The sequence below is a fragment of the Salmo salar genome, chromosome 06 (assembly GCF_965601325.2).
Source record: "Salmo salar chromosome 06, fSalSal1, whole genome shotgun sequence".
Classification (NCBI taxonomy): Eukaryota; Metazoa; Chordata; class Actinopteri; order Salmoniformes; family Salmonidae; genus Salmo; species Salmo salar.
The window spans coordinates 48,574,418-48,580,449 of NC_138296.1; the positions used below are offsets into that span (position 1 = coordinate 48,574,418).

The 6,032-nt window shown below is 40.7% G+C and overlaps 1 long non-coding RNA gene across 1 annotated transcript; it reads right to left on the minus strand.

Annotated features, from left to right (window-relative positions):
* Positions 1 to 2,747: 2,747 nt before the first annotated feature.
* Positions 2,748 to 4,692, minus strand: LOC106607472 (uncharacterized). The gene is made up of 3 exons (XR_014392688.1): positions 4,344 to 4,692; positions 3,678 to 4,160; positions 2,748 to 3,549 (listed from the first exon to the last, which is right to left on the minus strand). It is a non-coding gene; the product is annotated as an uncharacterized LOC106607472 (long non-coding RNA).
* Between the last annotated feature and the right edge of the window lie 1,340 nt (positions 4,693 to 6,032).

Consider the following 6,032-nt stretch of genomic DNA (forward strand, 5'->3'; position numbering starts at 1 on the left):
AGTGCGAGTGCGTATGTTGCGCCGACCTGTTTTTGTCCCATGTGTTTGGGCACGTTGGTTTTGGTGTGCGCTGTAGTTCGCTGTTGGGGCGGCTTGTGTTTTGCCGTTGTGTGTTAAATAAATAACACTACCCTGCATTCTCTGCCTCCTGCTCCTGACTCTGCACCCACTACGCCCTAGCGTTACACTGTAGCATGATGCTGCCAACATGTTTCACCGTAGGGATGGCGCCAGATTTCCTCCAGACGTGACACTTGGCTTTCAGGCCAAAGAGTTCCATCTTGGTTTTATCAGACCAGAGAATCTTGTTTCTCATGGTCTGAGAGTCATTTAGATGCCTTTTGGCAAACTCCAAGCGGGCTGTCATGTGCCTTTTACTGAGGAGTGGCTTCTGCCTGGCCACTCTACCATAAAGGCCTGATTGGTGGACTGCTGCAGAGATTTTTGTCCTTCTGGAAGGTTCTCCCATCTCCGAAGAGGACCTCTGGAGCTCTGTCAGAGTGACCATCGGGTTCTTGGTCATCTCCCTGACCAAGGCCCTTCACCCCCGTTTGCTAATTTTGGCTGAGCAGCCAGCTCTAGGAAGAGTCTGGGTGGTTCCAAACTTCGTCCGTTTAAAATGTATTTTGAATAAATTTGCTAAATATCCTAAAAGACTGTTTCGCTTTGTCATTATGGGGTACTGTGTGTAGATTGATGAGAACATTTTTTAATGTCATTCATTTTAGAATAAGGCTGTAACATAACAAAATGTGGAAAAAGTGAAGGGGTCTGAATACTTTCCGAATGCACTGTGCATATATAAACATGTAATTGATCTCTATTGAACAAAAATAAATCAGGAAATTATGGAGTCCTATTTTGACAGTAAAATATAGCAACTATAGTCTAATTGTGAACTCACAAATCATGGCAATCACTGGGTTATGTTGCACATCAAAATATCTTGAAACTTGTATTCCTACTTGGATGTGTTAGATGAAACCACTTATTTCATGAATACCTCAGTAGTCTATGAATTACCTTATAAGAGAATTACTTATGATTTGGTCAGACCCAAATCACGGGCTGGTGCCACCAACTGTAAAAGTAAGTGGCACCAGTGACATCAGTGGAAAATGATAGTCTGGAGGCCTGTAATAGTAATTAACACTTAGGATAGGTGTTGATTCAGGTGAACACATATGATGTGCACTCATTTGCAATATAGCCTAAGGTCCAGATTCAATCAGATAGTGTTAACTGGTGATGGCCTCATAGCTGATGTTTTGTCGGTGTCGGAGGTGTAAGTGCTGCAGCTGTCAAATCGGGGAGCAGCTGCTCTTGATTATTGTCACAAAGCCACACCCTTCCCACTCGCATTTGAAGTTCAGAACGAGAAAGTGTAGGCTATATATAAATAATTTTGCTCAAATACATAATCATTCAGCAAAATAATGTATCAGCTTTTTCAAAGTGTAAATTTACATCTCAGATTCCAGTGTTCTAAATTGTACACATGGGATTTCTCTTAATGCGACTCTGTGCAGCCAATGGCAATGTCCACTTTAGGTATAATACCAGGAGCCGCTTGTGGATTTGACAGCTCTAACACAGTACCACCCCCAACACCGCCAAAACAACAGCTATGAGGATGTTGGCTAAAGCGGATCTGATTGAATAGATACGTATAAGGTTTAAGCAGACAGGCAGACACAGAACAAGAAATAGCATCGAGTGACAGCAGACAAGATGCTGAGACAGACAGCATAACAAGGAGGCAAACAAAACGGCTAGTGCAGAGGCACAGTTATAGTTGTGCGTTCTATCTCCAGTGGGGCTTTTACATATTGTATTTGCTTTAAATATGAGCTTGTTAAAAAAGAGGAGGAGAACCATGTCTCGCCAGTCACTGGTACAGAAATGCTGTACTGTGCTGCCAATGTTGTGTGTCAGCACTTCTGACTGTGTCTAAGTCTAACTTGGAGTGGATGCTGAATGTCATACAGAAGGCTGAAGCCTGGTGTAGATGTAGGTTTGTGATTTTGTCTGGGCAGTGGCTGATAGGGTTTGGGCACCACTCCGGGGTGAGTTGGCGGCGCGAACAGTAGTCGGCGCTGGTGTGGATAAAATGCCAAGGACGAATTATTGTCCCTGGCAAACAGTATGGAAGAGCAATATGGTTGTCTCTCTGTAGTGGCTCCAGTTGGGATTATTGTCTTTAGGCAGCCTTCGTTTCTTCATGTCTGCTGTTCTCTCTCAACCTAGTAAAGCAGCTTGTGCTCCAGACAGTGTGTCAGCCAGGCTGGAGAAGTAAAGCCTCAATAAGTGAATAAATGTCAACACCAGTCAAGAATGGGTTTCGCTCGGAGGCTGTCTCGCTGCTGCATGTCGGGCACCGCACCGATGACTTGGTTGCTAATTTGGAGGACCCCTGTGTGTGTGTGTGTGTGTGTGAGGGGGAGAGAGAGGGAGAGAGAGAGAGATCGCACAGTATGTAGTGTGTTTGACATAATGAACGATGTGACAACATTTCTCCCTAGTGGATATAATAAGACCTGCATTAATCACATCCTCTGCTTTATAGGTTTCTTCAAAATTAGAGTTGTTGGTCAGGGTCAGTTTGGGCCTCTTGCATCCAGAGATCTATTTCTAAATGTTGACCATACAGTTGTACAGTATTTAAATCTCCACATATTTTCAAAACCATTTCCGTAGAACTTTGAAGCTTGAATTTCATGTTCTTTAAAGCCACACACACACAGTAATCAAAAATGTACACTGAAATAGATTTTATACATACAGTACAAATGTATTTTCATTTTGCCAGAAAGCAATTTTTTATCTAGAACCTTGAGTTCTCCTATATCCCCATAGGAGAACCCTTTGAAGAACCCTTTTTGGTTCCATGTAGAACCCTTTACACAGATGATTCTACAAGGAACCCAAAAGAGTTCTACCTGGATTATTATTTGACAGCACACTGAATATTATAGAAGAATTAGTCTAAAGCATTAATATATATTTTTTTAAGGTGGAACATTTTAAAAACAAACATTATGTTCAGCCAATGCATCAAGAAAAATCACTCTTTTGAATCTCAAGTAAATAATATGTATTAAAAAAGATAACAAAAAAAGATAAATGGATGTGTTAGTCAAGTCAGAAAACGCATATAATTACCGGCAAGAATACAACTGGAAATCACATACACAAAAAATGCACATTGAAATTCAAATTCGAACAAAGCCTTTACTCTTATCTACTAATGAAAAAGTTGTTCTTTTAGGCCCTTATAATTCAACTTACAAAGCTAACCTTTCAAGCCTCTCATGTTATCAATATCTCTGCATCAACATGCCTATTACAAGGCCTTCACTCATAGTTTGCATATATGTTGTCATCTTCTGCTCCTGGTCTAAAGAGTAAGTTGTCTTCATCGTACATGTCTTCAGCATCATCCATCCATGTGAAGGTATTTGGATTTTCATAGACGTCCTCATCTTCCTCACCTGCCTCCGGTCCTTCCTCTGGTTGTTTCCACACGTGTTCATGGCTCCTGGAGCATTCCTGAGGATGAATACAAACATTTGAGTTACATGCCTGGACTTCAAGTCAGGATCTTGGCACAGGTTATCCTTTCATAACTGCAGACATTTTTTGAATCATTTTTCGTGGTAAACTCCCTTTTCACATACATTCCTGCACGGCATCCTTTTTTCAAGTCTTCATCTTTGCTCTTGTTGACAAAGGCTTCTGCGTTGACATCGTCCTCTTCATCATTTTCCTCACTCGCTGCACCCACGGTGTTTCCATGTGTGTTCATGTTAATGGCAGCCGAGGCATTTATCAGTTTAATTCATATAAATGACATCAGTGAATATAAGCAGGAAATAGATATCATAAACAGTACAAAATCATAACAAAATGAAGGTGGAAAAATTACGGTAATCAAAATGTCCAGGTTTTCAAGAAATGTAACATTTATTCCAGATTATCCAGGTTCTTAAAAACCTGGGTATTTTGCAACCCTAATCTAAATCCTGATAAGAGGAGCTAGAGCTTACTTTCTCTTGGGTTTATCATTGTCTGTTCTCTGTTGCTTATCTTCCTCCAGACTAGACAAGGAACGCGCAGCAGCAAGAGGAGCAGTAGCCCACTAATAATGGGGACTATGGATGCTATGGAGAGAAACAACACCATATTCAACATCTTTCAGAAATCTACATTTCAGAATTCGTATAGCTATCAAATTCTTCTGCAATGTAAAACATTGGTCTTTAAAAAAATATTGCATGACTGAAAGGACTGATAATATCTATATTTTTTTCACTTGAGAAACATGAAACTAAAACGTATTTTACCTTGAATGCTGACTGTCAGCAACTCTGTTGGTAGAATGGAATGACAGGGTGGAGACAATAACCTCAAACACAACTGTAGTTGCCCTCATCTGTATACTCTGCAACAGGGAAGTAAAAGGAGGCAGAGTGGTTGACTGCTGGCGTAGTTTCAGTCCTGTTGGACCCAGAGAAGTCCCGATAGAAGAGGCCTCCAGGATACTGTGGCTGAATGGAGCAGGTGATGGAGAAGCTGTGGCCCCTGAAGTCCCCAGAACATCCCTCTATTTGGAGCACAGAGAGATATTGGGCTGTAGCAAGACAACTAGGAAAAGACAAGAGCAGGTTGTTAATGTGTAACCTGTGACTGCAGCAGAACAATAATATTTCTCTGCAAGAAAACGCCATGCTAGAATACAGTATGAAGAGAAACTCTTGCATTAAAGAACATATACTCTCGGGACCCAGTGTTCCTCTTGCTGATTGTGTTCACCCATTAATGTTTAGCTGCTCACCTATAACAGAGGATTCAACAGAGTCACTTTGAGGGGAGCTGAAGTCTCGACTGGATACCCTACTCTCATACTGACATCGGTATGACCCCTCATGGCTAAAGTCCACTTTAGGAATGTTGAAGATGACAGAGTTGCTACTTGTGTTTTTGTCCATTCTGAATGAGCCTGAAGTCTTCTTCAATCTCAATGTTCCACCCAAGTGCTGTGTTGTGATGGAGCAGATGATGTCAACACCGTCACACCAGGCAACCTCTGTGGGAGAGGTTGCCCCCCCCCCCTATCAAAAGAAAAGCAGAACAATAAGCAGTTAGGGGCTGGGGTGGAGGTAGGCGAAAACAGCAGCACGGGTTGCGATGAATGTACAGACATGGTCAATTGTATTGGCACCCTTGCACGATTCACTATTTCTTCTAAAATAAGTTTCAATTGAAAAAATGTTTGGCGTTTACAATGTATATGTTTGATTTACAACTACACAGAACCCCCCCCCCCCCCCTAAAATAATATATATTTTAAGCTTCTTCAGCTAAAATTTGACTTTAAAAACGTGGATAACTCAGTCTTCATGTAGACTAAAGCATAAACTTTATTTTGTTAGTTTCAGGCTCTCTTTTTGCCTCTGGAATGCTGCCTGAACTGTGAAACGGGACTCAGTCTGGGTCTCAAATTATTGTTGAGAGTTAAGGCGTCCGCAAGATTCACATTCGAGATAGTTCAGAACGGTTTGTGCATATATAATGACATTTTGTGTTGTTTTTGTTTGTTTTTTGGTATTCTGCAAGGTTTTTTTCCGCTGTTCGTTTTCTTGAAGCAAACCAAAGTCTGTGGCAGAAGTCTACGCCCCTTCGTCGTTGACCGGTCAACAGTAGGAATTCTCCAATTAAGTGTTTGTCATTCAACGAGAGAATAAATTGTTTTCATGCACATTTTTTCACTTGAGAAATACTGCACCAAACGTCTTAGTTAGATGTAAAATTGCGCAACTAAGATCTCCTCGGCAAAAATGTTGATTTTTAACATGTATTGACTCAGGGGGTTGAATACTTATCTAATCAAGATATAAAACTTTATTTTTCATGATTGTTTGAGAAATTATTTAATTTTTCTTCCACTTTGACATTAGAGTATTTTGTGTAGATTGTTGACCAAAAAATATCAATTAATTACATTTTAATCCCACTTTGTGACACAAGAAAAT